Below are 14,221 nucleotides of genomic sequence, written 5' to 3'. Positions count from 1 at the left end.
AAACGTCATTTGTTATTGCTAGAGACTGAACCCAGGGCCTTATGGATCCTAAGTAATCATTGACCACTGTGTTGTTTACCTGACTGTGAGATCAGCCACATCAAACCCATTCAAGTCAGCCTTTCAATCTTCTTTCCAGCAGGTTTTGTTCTTCCTTTTCAGGATATTATTGTCCCTTTGTGACAGAAGTTCCATAGCCCTTTATAGATATGGCTGCAATGAACCTTTCTTAAACTTATTGTTGAAACTAACACATTTCTCCCACGCTCATGATGTTCCTCAAGGGAGAGAAAGGGAGTGAACGACAGCATTTCAGGGCTCGCCGTCCCGGCTGTCGTACTAGTTCTTAACCCTGACTGAGTGTGAGACTCTCCTGAGCAACGTGACAGATCGCTCACATGTCATGCCTGTAAAAGCACAGGTGTACAGCCCTAGCTGAGACTCTCCCAGTACAAATGACGCACAGTGACAAACCAGAAGACAACAAATGGAAGGTTTTTGAGCCGCTCCAGTATCCCTGTGGAGCTGGTTCATCTATGAGTAATTAAATCAGTTTTGGTTTCCTCTCCATCAGCCTGTAACTCCAGGCAGCTAACATTCTTGTCACCAAGGTAAAGTTAAAACATCTTGCCCGACATCCACTCACTAACGCAGGATGAGAGTCAGATACACTGAATAACATGGTAGAGGCTGTGGCCGCAAGCCACAGCCTTAACGTCCCTGCTATTAATAGAAAATAGAAAATGTTTACACTGGAGCGGAAGAGCTTTTTAATGGACTCAGCGTATGTGCAGAATAGTGTTAAATCGGTAGGAGATTGAGAAAATATTAGGGGGAAATTTGCAGCTACTCTCGTTATTAATTTGTACTGGGTCTTTAATAGCGCAACAAATGAGAATGGATTTGACTACCTGTTAAGCCGGTCAAAATAATGAGAAAGAGAAAAGAAAAAAAAAATCACCCTCTTGGAGACAATTACTAAATGTGGATTTCACAGTGAAAATTCGATCAGAGATAAATCTAAACTAAACCCCTGTCTTAACAAAGTATAACACTGGTTTTATCCCATGCTTTTTAGTCACAATCCAGCTGGCCTTGGTGAGCTCCCAATAGATCAGCCCCACTGTCTCCGTGGGTGGGTGCACCCCTTGTGATCCTGACTTCTTTGCTCATGTTCTCCCTTCTTCTGCTCCTCATTGGGACATTGGGAGCTCAGTCCGGTGCTCCAGTGTGGGTCTCTGTCTCTATCTCCATCCATCGCCAGATGAAGGTTCTATGGTGATATGCAAAAAGTTCATCAGTATGGCTATAGGATAGGGTCATTTCAGGTTCCCTATCCTCAGCTGCCCCAGGAAATAACTGGGGACATCGCCCTGGGCACCTGGGAGCCCCTCTAGGTCCAAGTCTCTTGCCAACCCTAAGATGGCTCCCTTAATTAAGATATGTGCTTCCCTGCTCCCCTATCCAACCTTCCTTTATCCCAGTCATCCCGTTTCCCCAAGTTCCCCCATCCTCCCCTTCTCACTTTTCTCTCCCTATCTCCCCTTACCCCACTCCCACCCCACCCCCAAGATCCCAATTTTTTGCCCGGCAATCTTGTCTACTTCCCATAACCAGGAGGATAGCTATATGTTTTTCTTTGGGTTCACCTTCTTATTTAGCTTCTTTAGGATATCAAATTATAGACTCACTGACCTTTATTTATGGCTAGAACCCAATTATGAGTGAATACATCCCATGTTCATCTTTTTAGGTCTAGGTTACCTCACTCAGGATAGTGTTTTCTATTTCCATCCATTTGCACGAAAAATTCAAGAAGTCATTGTTTTTTTTACCGCTGAGTAGTACTCTAATGTGTATATATTCCACACTTTCTTCATCCATTCTTCCATTGAAGGACATCTAGGTTGTTTCCAGGTTCTGGCTATTACAAATAATACTGCTATGAACATAGTTGAACAAATGCCCTTGTCATATGATCAGGCATCTCTTGGGTATATTCCCAAGAGTGGTATTGCTGGGTCCAGGGGTAGGTTGATCCCGAATTTCCTGAGAAACTGCCACACTGCTTTCCAAAGTGGTTGCACAAGTTTGCATTCCCACCAGCAATGGATGAGGGTACCCCTTTCTCCACAACCTCTCCAGCAAAGGCTATCATTGGTGTTTTTTATTTTAGCTATTCTGACAGGTGTAAGATGATATCTCAAAGTTGTTTTGATTTGCTTTTCCCTGATCGCTAAGGAGGTTGAGCATGACCTTAAGTGTCTCTCTGAATATGGCGGACAATGAGGGCTGCTGAGAAGCCAAGGACAATGGCACTGGGTTTTGATCCTACTTCAGGTTCTGGCTTTGTGGGAGCCTAGCCAGTTTGGATGTTCACCTTCCTAGACCAGGATGGAGGGGGGAGGACTTTGGACTTTCTACAGGTCAAAGAACCCTGACTGCTCTTCAGACTGGAGAGGGAGGAGGAGAGGAGTGGGGGGAGGGGGAGAGGAGTGGGAGGAGGGGGAGGGAAATGGGAGGCAGGGAGGAGGCGGAAATTTTTTTTCAATAAAAAATAAATTAATTAATTAATTTAAAAAAAGCATAAGACCTGCTGTTAAAAACACTATTAGGCAAAAAAGAAACATATAGGAATTCACATGTATGAGAGGTTCGTCAGCTAATCGCTAGATACAACAGGTTCCCTGATTTAAAGCTAAATTGCTAGTGTGCTTTATCGCCAATTTTATAAATTGAAAGTTGGGGAGGAAATTAACAAGAAAACAAAATCTAACAGAAAACAGAATAAAGAAGTTGGTGACTTAGATACATATTTGTACAGGAAAATGTCTCAGATCCCAGGGGATGATAAAATGTCTGTTGAAAGAAACATAAAAGGCAGATGATGGGAAATTGAATAAACCCAAATTACAGAATGTTTCTTTTCCCATATTGCCGTTCGGTTGTGGTTACAACGAGAGATAAAGACGTGCCACAGAAAAGAGGTAGGGAGGGGCTTACTGTTGCTGAAGAGATCTTGTAAACAGGCAGGAACATTTCTTTGAAATGGCTGCCCTGCTTTGCATGAATTTATATCATGTGAACATAAAAGACCAGATATACAAAGCCAAGAAAACCAGGAAATGTAATTAGACTGGGAACTAGAGTTAGGGGCTGGGTGGGCAGGGAAAGACTGTAGGGTGTGTAGGAGGAAGGGGGTGTTTTATTTTCTGTCCACAAACCTGTAGTTAGGGGGACAGGTTCAGAGACGAACACCCTTAATTCTGAAGCTAGAGACAAATTCCTCAGGTCTGCGGAGCACGGAGTGAACCTGGGGAAATGCCCATCTCTCCACAGTCAACGATTAAGGAAATAGACGAGATGACAGATCTGGAAGACCCCACTGACAGCCTGGCTGGGATATCTAGTTGCAAAAGGATACCAATAAGAAAAGAGAGAAGACAGCTGTGGGAAATGAGTCTTTGTCATGATCCCAAACAGGCCCAGGAGCCCACGTATCCCAAACCATCCCCACCTCAACCAAGAGAACACGGGAATTAGCTAGGGAAGCCAAGTTCACCTTCAACTCCAGCCTTCCTCCAGCTGTTTGGACAAGCTTATAGTGTGTTGTTGTGTCTGTTAAGTATAATTGAGAACGGCTTGCTCTAGGGGAAATGAAGGATTTGATTAACGGGGAGTGTTTCTTCTCCCTTTCTTCTTTCTTGTTTTTGTTCAGCCTTATCCAGCTTTTTGTTTGTTTTTTTTGTTTTTTTTTTTTGTTAACTGTTCTTTAAATCATGTCATGTTCTGGGGCAATTTCCACTTTCTGTTATAGACAACCAAATGCTACAGGGACATTGGAACATATTTATGGTGTGTGTGTGTGTGTGTGTGTGTGTGTGTGTGTGTGTGCGCGTGTGCGTGTGCGTGTGTGTGTGTGTGTTGTGTGTGTGTTTTCTAGGCTGGAATAAAGAAGGCACAGAGAATGGAGTGCATTCCATAGTGGCTTATTTTAGTCCCTTAACCCCAACAAACTCATGAAACCCAAACTTATATGGACTACAAAGGGGGCTGAAGAGATGCCAAGTGTCTTGTTCCTCGGGCTCCCACTGGTGTTTGTAGTAGGCAGCTATAGTTTCTTAACTAACAAGTAAATCCTTCCATTTTTCTCTGTGGCTTCTGATGTGTCACAATTCTATACCACTATGAACGCCATGGAGGGTAATCCAGGAAAGAATAGTGTGACAGCGGCCAACCATCGCATACAGATCACAAGTTCCAAAAAGAGCACACGATTTATGAGGGAATGAGTCAAAAGATTCCAGACAAGGAGGGCAAAAGTCGTGGGATTGACACCGATGTGATCCAGTCAGAACCCAATGAAGGAAGAGAGAAAGACGGTGGAACAACGCTGCTCTTCTTTGACAATAAATGACCCTGGCTGCCACCAAACCTGATCTCAAGAGCATGTTATTACTTCTTTTTTTCTTTAAAAAAAAAGAAAGAAAGAAAAACAAATGAAGAGGCCTCAGAGTTCCAGTAGCACAATTCGTTAGCATGTGGCATTTTTATAAAAAGGGCATGACTATCCAAGTGATCAGAACTTGAAGGAAGCTCCCAGTTCATGAAATCCCAAAGAGGAGGCTTGTGTTTTCTTGCTGCTTAGGACATTCAGTTGTGCATCTGATGCATCTGTGGAAGATGCTGGGCTTGGACACAGGCACACATTCAGAAAGCAAGGGCATTGCCCTTATTGTTGGATTTTCAGTCACAGAGGAGAAAAAAAACAAAAGCGTGATGAAAACCAAACACTCTCAATACGCTCCTTGTGCCCCCTCCCCCTTCTCTCTTCATATATATAGCTGGTTTGTTTTACCTGTGCCTTTAACACATGGTCCCAGGTTATCCCCTTCATACCTACCTCACAATGAATTTTCTTTCTCCTTTTTCATTCCCAGAGCCAAACCCATTCCCAGTAATTTCCACGGAATTGATGCAATCCTACAGCACTGTCCTAGCCAGTTTCTGGACCTTCACTTTATCAGATGGCCTGTCGTAAGCGTTCCCAGGCTTGGAAGCCTCTATTCTCTTTCGGTGTCCTTGAAACATAGTTCCCATCCTTCTTCTGACATTTGTGGCAGCGCCATCGACGTGCCTTGTGGTACCTTGCCAAACATTTAGCAAACCTCCCCCTGGGCCCTGTGTGTGCCTGCAGCAGGTTCTCGCTTGCCTTTGCAGCATCCAGAGCCTTTCTGTAACCCTCCGTTTTGGCAATTTATCTGCCCCCACTACAATGGACCTCACCCTCTCTCCACCAGCTTTGCGTCTTCCTGTGCTTTAGAATGACAGCCCACCTCTTCCTGATTCTGTCTTTGTCCAGGGAGGACTCTCAGAATTCCAGGGGCTCAGGACTGTGGGTCTCACCAGGTTGTCAGTCTGGTTTTTTTCATGCCTGCCTCCTTCATCTAGTCTCTCTTTCCCAACCCCTGCCTTCACTCAGTGATCGTTCGCCACCCACCTACTGTGTTCCAGAGACCCTGCAGTAAGAGTCTGCTGCCAAGACAGTCCTGATCATAGGGGGTGGGGAGATGCTTAGGCCAATAAATATATTCCCACTATATGTAGCTCTTTCTGAGGGTCCGGGGCACAGGTCTCTGGGGTCAGTGAGGACTTTCTTTCGTGGCTCCTGCTAAGATCATGGTGCATGTTGCACCAGGCTCTTTTTTCAAGACTTGCTCCATCTCATGGAATGTGCCAATAGCAGATTAAGGCTAGAAGTTATCTAGATGATCTTTGAATTTCTTCAGTCTTCCAGGAAAAAAGATTTGGGGCCAGAGTAACTTCCCCACAGACTATCTCTGGCAGCCAAAACAAATATCGAGTTGCTTCAAGAACAAAACAAAAACTAGTGTTGAATGAATGGCTTGAGAACAAAACTTTTCCATGTGTATGGTTTCTACTTTTTAATTTTATGCCTTTTTAGTGAGTGACTCATTGAAAAGAAATGCTGCCGAGCATGGTGATACATTAATCCAAATATTCTGAGGCAGGTGGATCTCGGTGAGTTTGAGGACAGCCTGGCTTACAAAGCAAGTGCTAGGACAGCCAAAAATATTATAGAGACCCTGTCTAGAAACAAAAAAAAAAAGATAGGGAGAGACAGACAGAGAGAGAGAGAGAGAGAGAGAGAGAGGCTATATTCAGTACAGTGACTGACTGACTGGGACAAGCTGGAGATGCTAGGTTTCTCTCTCTTTTTTTTTTTTTTTTTTTGTCTCCTGGAGGGTGGATAGTGAAAAATTATGATGTAGAAGTCTTTAATGTGGACAGGGAGGAGGAAAACTATGAGTAGAATGCAGGTGGGCATATAATGCCCAGTGATGATATCTCACCAGGCGTGGGCCCGGGAGATGGTTCCAGCAGTAAGGTGGTTGCCACGTGAACATGCACCATGAGTTCAAATCCCCAGCACTCCCCCCCCCCCTCTCTCTCTCTCTCTCTCTCTCACTCTCTCTCGGCTATCTTCTGCGTCTGATTGATGGATTTGTCTTACTTCTTCATTTTTCTACTCCAGGGTGAGGCACCGAGGAAGAAAAAGGCAGAGTAATTTGGGCTTGACTTTGGCTAACTCTGCTTCTGATCCAGATGTTTTCTTGGCCAATAAGGAAGTGAGCACTAGCAGGCTGTGGACAATCCCGAAAGCCCTATGACCTCTGCTCAGCCCATTTATTCCAGAGTTGACAGCCTGAACTGTGAACTGAGCCCCACTGCATTCTCTTCCTCTGATCCCACCTGTCCTGCACCTTTGTCATCACGTGAAGAGCAGGCCGCTTAAAGTCACTGACACTGCGTTCAGGGACCAGCTGACAAACACTTGAGAAAGGATTATGAGGTGGCCACAAGCCAAAGCAAAATTATTTCCTTACAGATCACCCAGGTGTGTATTCTGATGGGGGAGGGCTGTAAGTAATGTTACTTTGGTAAGAAACAAATTATATATTACTCTAAGGCTTGAGTTCAAAGCCTTGGAGTAAGTAGCTCATGCCGACGGAGCCCAGTGCAGACTCTATTGAACACCTATTAGCTGTCTGTTTCCCTCTTGCCCCGGGTGCAGATCACACTCAAACCATTTGTGATGCTCCCACTGGCAGGCCTGGAAACTATTAAAACCAGATTTCCAGAATTGAGGTCCAAGCCACTGGACGAAGCATCTCCGGGTGAGTCATAAACACATCCCTGCGCTTGACGCACACACTCCCTTCAGGTGTCTTGGTTAGACGCCTTATGACACCAAGCACACAAACCCCCAAAGGGCTGGTCTTGTAAAATCTACTATATCTAGTTCCCTAATGTCAGCTCTTGCCTTGAGATGCTGTGGCCTTTGGGAAGATTACAGTGAGGACACAGGTTAGCACCCTGAAAGCAGAACATTGACTTGTGAGCATTCCCAACTCGGAAACACGAGGTCCCACTGCGCTTCCTCCGGTCCATGTTCAATTAGTCAGGAAAGAAAGAGGCAAAGGTGGACAACTGTCTGAAACCATATCTTCCCTATACCTTTCCTCGTCCCTAGCTCCTTTCAAACACCTAACAGAAGGCACATGCTGTGTAAACAGAGATTACACTCTACCACTTAGAGGCTGCTGAGAAGGAAAATTATCTGTGCTTGTTCAGTACAGACATCCCTTTTCCCTATCCACAACTGGTTGAATTTAGGATGCAAGCCTACAGGTAGAAGGCTGACTGTACCTAACAGATGGAACAGATGGCCTGCTCTGTCCTCCCTCCATCTCTGTGCTCAGGACATTCCCAGGATCCTTCCTGCTATGAAGGCTTCTCTCTGCTTCCCACAGCAACAGATCTGAGAATGGCAAAAGAGGTCCACAAAGATAAGAGCTTTAAATGCCCAGTGCATGTGTGTTCAGCTTGTTGGAAGCAGGGCTGCTTCCAGAACTCCCACGTGCCTGAGAAATAGAGACACAGTGAGTCGGCAGATGGCCTACTCTTTCACAGCAGCTCCCGTATCTTCAGAGATGAGCTTGGCCTGTCCACTGCCAGGCCACTCTGAACACTCCTAATCCCATCACTTCTTCTCTCTAAGCCTATAAAGTTCTGTGATATAATAGCTTTCTGACCAGGAAGCAGGAAATAAAGTCATCCACTCCAAAGGAGAAGACAGGACCTTGTCTGTTGGCCTACATGTGCTTTCTCTGCCCTGAGAGGGCATTCGAGATTGTTTTCATTTCTGTCACTTTGTTAAAATATGTGGCTGGTTACTGACTATGATCTTCATTAACTTAAGACAGATCTAGAATTTTCTTTGCTAAGGTTAAGACCTTTGCGATAAAGTAGTATAGATATATACAAAAAAAAATTCTGTAGTTATTTCGCAAGCTAAAAAAAGTAAATAAGAAAAATTATATAAACCAGTATTTGAAACCCTATAAAGAGGGAAAGTAGTTAAAGAAATATACAGTCTCAGAAATAAGGGAAAACGGGAAATAGTTTCCTGACAAATTTTTATAAAAATGAAAGCACTTGGGTCACGTGACATGAAATCACTGAGCTCTGGGCACTTTTGCTCCTCGCTGTCTTGTCTTCCCTGCATCACCCTCCTGAATGGTCAACAAAGCATCAGCAGTGTCTGCCATCTGGAATATCAGCGGCCTATCCAAACACAAGGGAATGGAGCCCAAGCCAACTCAGCTCTGACTCTCAGAACTGACTCAACAGCAGAGATAATTGTCGCTGACGTCAAAAGGGTCTCGCATTCCAGCGGACTGAGCCTACCGAAGCACGTAAAGTCTGACCTAACAATAGGTTGGAAGGCGCGCAGCTGGACTGAATTGCCAGAATTGTTGACTCCAGTAGAGAGTTAGGAAAGAAAACAGCAATAAAGTCAGAAGCTGATGTGGCCCTCTAAGAGAGTTCTGGTCACCCAGCCACATGACTAACCCCCAGGGCAAGTTCCCTGGAGAGGGGAATTGATAGAAATTCCAGATAGGACTCTGAGACCTAGGGAGCCAGAGATTTCTAGGGAAAACATAGGAAAGCCACCTTTGCTTGAAAGCCTCGGCCCCTAACGGTGGTGGGGAGCCTCTGAAATCTATGTTATCCTGTCCTACTTCCAATGAGGGGAAAAAAAAAAAAAAAACAGCAATCCAGAAGTCAAAGGATCCTCAAAATCACAATGACTTGCACTCAGAAGGTCTAGGCCAAAAGGAAAGAACATGGTGTGATCAGACATCACTAAGGAGAAGTGTCATGGAATTTACTGTGTCAGGACATTGGGTGCTTTCTTCATCACTGGTAACACAAAATTCTCCTCTACATCTCAAATACAGCCCTCCAATAATTTACCCCAACTCAGTCTCAGGCCCAGCCATTGGTGGATCAGGATTTCACTAAGAATGGCCTGGGGGATTGTTTCCATTTTCAAGGTTAAAAGTTTTGGACACTCAAGTTCTTGGGGAATGAAAGAGGCATAGCTACACAATAAAGAATGCTAAAAATCCTGAATCTCCTTCTCAATTAGGATGGGTCGCTCTAAGGACTTGTTTAAGAAATAAGATCAGGGACTGGAGAGACGATTCAGCAATTAAGAACACAAACTGCTCTTGCAGAGAACCCAAGCTTGATTCTTGGCTCCCACATCAGGTGACCCACAAACTGTCTGTAGTTCTAGCTCTAAGGAATTGGATGCCTCTGACTTCTGTGGTCCCAGGGACTCAAGTGCACACCCCCGTACATGTACACATAGCCAAAAATAATATTTTTTGAAAAAAATAAACTTGATAAAAATTTAAGTACTCGTGCAGTGATCTGCAAGGTGATTGTTTCGAATAGTCAAGTCATTATCAATACGAAATGATTCTCTTGGGAAATGGAAACATAGAAAGTAGAAGGAATGAGAAATAGCAAGGACCTTAGTAGAATAACCTCAGTATAGTAGACTCACTTCTAAATTAAATTGGGGTGGGGTGGCAACGATAACTCTGAGTCAAAAGACCTAAAAGGAAACTGTTCCCATTAGCTACTAGGAAGGAAACTAAAGAAATCCATTTGTCTGGCAAAGACACTCAGATTGAGCCTCTCGACATTCAAGTGGAAAAGCTGAAAATTTCAACAAAGGTCTGGCAGGAAACATCAAAGAAGAATGATTGGCACACCGATGGATTTGACCTCTGAGCTCAAAGTCAACAAGAGGAGTAGAACAGTCAGCCCCCCAAACTGACAAACACTATATCTATAGATTGAGGCATAGTTGGTTGAAAATATTTAAAATAAAGACCAAAAAAGACAACACCTGTACCTCAGTCAAAACCTCAACCCTGAGGAGGCTAAGATACAAGAATCATGAATCCTACGCCAGCCTGAGGTGGCCCAGTGGCTAAAGTGCTTATAACAAGAATAACAACTTGAGTTCAATACTTGGGACCCACAAGGTGGAAGGAAACAATTCCCAAAGTTCTCTTCTGACCTCCATACACTGTGGCATACATGGATGCATGCAAATAAATAAAACAGTAAAATAAAAGTAAGCCGTCTACATTAACATATATATTCTTAATTTTCCCTAAATTATCTAGTACAGCAACAGAATAAAATATTTACACTGTATTAGGTGTTAAAATGATTTAAATATGTGGGAGGTTCATATACATGCCACATCATTTGACAGAAGGAATCTGAGCATCCTTGATTTTTGGTATCCTCAGGCCCCGATACCTATCTACCTATCTATCCTTCACAGATACTGAGGAACTGCTACTCTATTTATAAAAGAGAATTCTAGGAACTGAGACCTAGGATCCCACAGGTAAAAAGTCCAGCTCATGAAAAAAAAATAAAAATAAAATAAATAAATAAACAAACACACAAGGAGGCTTGTTTGGGGCAGGAGTAAGCCCAAAAGGCAAATAATCCTGGAAACAGGAAAAGGGCAAAGAACTGGAACACACCTCCACCTCCGAACTCTGCTTGCTCCACCTGCATTTCTCGCCAAGTTTAGAGGTCACCAAGCTCCACAATACACTGTCAGGCTCACGCTAGCCTGACTGCAGGAAATGCCTCTGACACGTGGGTGCCAGTGGTGGCAGTTACCTATGCTGGCTCTCAGGAATTCGGAGGCTGCTGTGTGGAGCGCTCCAATCAGCGTTAATGACTAACCTCTGCACGTGGGTCTGTGCAAGGACACGGGAGGTGATCTCGGCACGTGAAAGCAACGCGCCACGTGCAGATAGGGCTACCACCACCACCTTCTGAATCTTTGAAAAACTAGGAGGTCTGTACACATATACTTGTGGACCTTAGTTCACATTCTCCAAAAAAAAAAAAAAAAAAAAAAAAACAGGCCCAGATGGATTTTCAGCAGCATGCTGCCAGACTATCAAAGAATCACTACAACCAATACTTCTTAAATTATTCAAAACTGTAGAAACAGAAAAGGCACTTTCAAACTCCTTCAATGAAGCCAGTATCACTCTAATGCTAAAACCAGACAAAGACACAAGTATGCAAAGCTACTACAGGCCAATATTCCTTTGGAAATAGATGTAAAATCCTTAACGAAAATAAAATACTGAATAGAGGTATATACCAAACAGATCATCCACCACAATTAAGTTGACTTTATCCCAGAGTTGCAGAAATGGTTCAACAAACCAAAGTCAATAAATATAATAAATCATATATGCGAACTTAAAGACAAAAATCATATGATCATTTTAATAGATGCAGACAAAAACACTTAGATAAAAGCCCATGTGACCTTCACAACAAGCATCCTAGAGAGAATAGGACAGGAGGGACATACCTCAACATAAATAAGGCTATCTGTACCAACCCCCAGCCAACAACATCCTAAGTGGATAAAAATTTGAAGTAATTCTACTAAAATAAGTAATGAGACGGGGCTGGCCCTTGTATCCACTCATTTAAAATATAGAGTTTTGTAGTGGCATTTCACTTATATTTTAATAAATAAAGCTTGCCTGAAGATCAGAAAATAAAACAGCCCCACTGCTTAGTCTTACAGGCCAGGCAGTGGTAACACACACTTTTAATTCCAGTGGCCACACTAATTGCCATAGAAAGTAGGCAGTGCATTCCTTTAATCCCAGTGGTGCACGCCTTTAATCCCAGCCCTAGAGAGGATTATAAAATGGGAAGAGACAGTTCTCAGACACAGTCTCATTCTGAGATCCCTAAAGGCAGGATCACCATTTTTGGACTGAGGTCGAGGTAAGAGCCAAGGAGTGGCTGGCTTCTTTGCTTTTCGGATCTTCAGGTTGAACCTCAGTTTCTTTCTCTGGGTTTTTATTATTCATGCATCAGTGTTTTACGCCCTATCTAGAGCAATAAGATAAAAGAAGGAACGTAAATACTTAATTGGGAAAGAAGTCAAATATTCCTAGTTGCAGATGATATGATATTATCAAAGATATCAAAGATTCCATCAGAAAATTTCCAGAAATGTTCAATATTTCCTGCAAAGTTGCAGGACACAAAATCAACTTATAAATTCAGCAGCCTTTCTTTTCATACCAATAATAAACATGCTAAAAAAGAGGTCACAGTAATATAATAGCCTCAGAAAATTCTGGGAAAAAACCTTCGCCAAGGAGATGGAAAATCTCTATCATGGAATCTTAATATTTGTAAAGAGGAGCAGAAGAGATGGGTCAGCCCTGGTTACGAGCACTGGCTGCTCTTCCAGAGGATCCAGGTTTGACTCCCAGTACCCACAGGACATCAGATTTCCCCTTCCGACCTCTGCAGACATAGAGGTACATATGTGATGCCCATAAATACATGTAAACAGAATGCTCCTACACACTAAATAAATAAAAAAAAATCTGAAGAAACATACTAAAAAAGACACTTGAAGATGGAAGGATGCTCAAGCCTTGGTAGAATTAATATTATGAAAATGAACACTCTACCAAAAGCAATTTGTAGATTCAGTTCAATCCCAATCAAAATCTCCATGACATTTCTCACAGATGTAGAAATAAGGATCCTAGAATTCATATAAAGCGATAAAGACCCCAGATAATCAATGCAATCCCGAGCAGAGAGAACAGCAATAGAAGGACTGCCACTCCAGATCTCAAGCTAAGTATAGAGCTATAGTAATAAAAACAGCTTAATCCAGGCACAGAAACAGACATGAACAGCAATGGAACAAAACAGTAGAGCTATATACCAGTGAACATAATTACAGCCATCTGATTTTTGGTAAAGATCCCACAAATACGCACTAGAGGGAAGACAGCATCTTGAGCAAATGATGCTGGAATACTGGATGTCCACATGTAGAAGAATGAAATAAAGCGTGTAACTGTTATCCTGCACAAAAATCAACTCCAAATGGACCAAAGACTTCAATATGAAGCTTGAAATCCCAAAATTGCCAGAAGGAATCACATGCAGTCCTCCGCTTTACAATACACAGGTTCAGGAAAGGACTTTCTGCACAGGACCCCAGTCACCCAGAAATCTAGGCCAACAGTTGACAATGGGAACTGATAAAACTAACAAACTCTGTACAGCCAAGAAAACAATCAAGTGAGGAGTACAAGCGCATGTTTGTGTACTCTATACAACTCAGAGAGGACTAATATCCAGAATATGCAAAGAACTAAAAAAAAATCAAGAAAACAAATGACCCAATTTTGAAATTTAAAAAAAAATGAGCTATAGAGCTGAAGAGAGGGTTCTTTAAGGAAAAAATTAAAATGACTAAGAAATATTGGGGAAAGTGTTCAATATCCTCAGCAATGATGGAGATGAAAATAAAAACTATTTTGAGATTTCAGCTTAACCCAGTCAGAGCGGCTAGGGTTAAGGAAACAACTGACAATAAATGCTAGACAGGATGTGAGGAACGGGAGGGAGACCCTCACTCACTGTCAGTGTGACTGCGGAAACAATGCGGCCACCATTGAGTCAGTGTGGCTCAGCCTCCAAACGCTACAGCAGATCTGCCTTTTGCTTTGGCTCTGAGCTGTATGACTCATGGGAATATACCCAAAGGACTCTGTGGCTACTTTAGGGATACGTGCTCAACCATGTTTACTGCTGCTCAATTCACAATCTCTAGGAAATGGGGAAAATGCCCTTCAACTAAGGAATGGGAAATAAAAATGTGGTATATGTAAATACGACAGAATTCCGATTTCTGTAAAGAAAAGTGAAATTTTCAGGTGAATAGATAGAATTGGAAAACATACTAAAT

The sequence above is a fragment of the Microtus oregoni genome, unplaced genomic scaffold (assembly GCF_018167655.1).
Source record: "Microtus oregoni isolate MIOR12 unplaced genomic scaffold, Mior012 000042F_ref0000377, whole genome shotgun sequence".
In the NCBI taxonomy this organism is placed as follows: domain Eukaryota; kingdom Metazoa; phylum Chordata; class Mammalia; order Rodentia; family Cricetidae; genus Microtus; species Microtus oregoni.
The sequence above is the reverse complement of the archived record's forward strand: the minus strand, read 5'-3'. Positions refer to the sequence as shown.